The sequence below is a fragment of the Frankliniella occidentalis genome, unplaced genomic scaffold (genome assembly GCF_000697945.3).
Source record: "Frankliniella occidentalis isolate FOCC.00 unplaced genomic scaffold, Focc_3.1 Scaffold5, whole genome shotgun sequence".
Taxonomy (NCBI): Eukaryota; Metazoa; Arthropoda; class Insecta; order Thysanoptera; family Thripidae; genus Frankliniella; species Frankliniella occidentalis.
This window is the reverse complement of record NW_026267135.1, coordinates 659,772-660,895: the sequence shown is the minus strand read 5'-3', so window position 1 is coordinate 660,895 and position 1,124 is coordinate 659,772.

The following is a 1,124-nucleotide window of genomic DNA, read 5'->3' as shown; positions in this document are numbered from 1 at the left end:
CCTTCCTTCTCACTCACTCACTCGCATGACGTGGATCAAAAGCATTGATTTGTCACATAGCGACGCGGCTTTACGGAGGGCACAGCAGGCTTTAAATAAGTGGGATTGGATATATATGGGGAATACGGGCCGGAGGGGGGGGGGGCGGCTCTAAACCCCGACTCTTTTCATAGCGCGCGGCTCAGCACTGCACGGAAAAAAATAAAAATCGGTTCCGTGCTAATCGATTTAGCAGGCAAATTTGGCACCCCTGCCAAAAAAGTAGCTACAGGATAAAATATTTAGCTGTACTGCTAAATAGTATTGGTGATACAGCTAAACCATTGCTTCAGTTAGCTGTACAACTAAAAGTTTAGCACTGGAGCTAAAAAAATTAGCTGGGCCTATGCTGACGAATTTTTAGCACCAGTGCTAAAAAAATAGCTAGGGTGCCATATTTTTTTTTGCGTGTGGATGCGACCTGCGGGTGCATTGAGAGCTCTGCACTATGCCGCATCAATACCCAGTGAGAAAATTGTGTTTGAACGACGTTCCGCTGGTTCCGCGAGCGACTTTATCAGTTCAACGCCGATCATTATATATGTTTTTTGGACGAGATTGCGATAGCGTTTCGAATTTGTCAAGGGTGTTTATGAACTGAATGTCTCTTGAAAAGGTGCGGCACCGAAAGGCCATGGCACTCAGCGAGATACCACACCTGTACCGAAAGTCGTGTGTACCTTTCCCATTTTAACGAGTTCCACACACACACTTCTTAAGAGCCGACACAGTCAAAACAGTTTCAAATAACTTACAAGTTTGCGTGCGGATGCGAGATCGTATCTTTCTTTTCTTTTCTTTTATTTCCCCAAACGATCTAGCGTCGTCGCCGCCGTCGTCGTGGGGGTTGCTCTTTCGAATAATTCTTTTAAAAATCCCGCGCCGTCGGTCGGCGCCGAGAATATGATTAGCTGCTGGCGGGGCAGCTTTGTGAGAATGAGATTGCGCGGCAATTGCTCGGGCTTTCCTCCTTCCTCGCCGCGGCGCACCCGTGCCATGCCCGGCACCTCCCCCCGGCTTAGAGATTTAAATTTTCCGAAAGAAAAAACAAGGTTTTATCCAAACCAAAAAAAATCCGTGAAAAT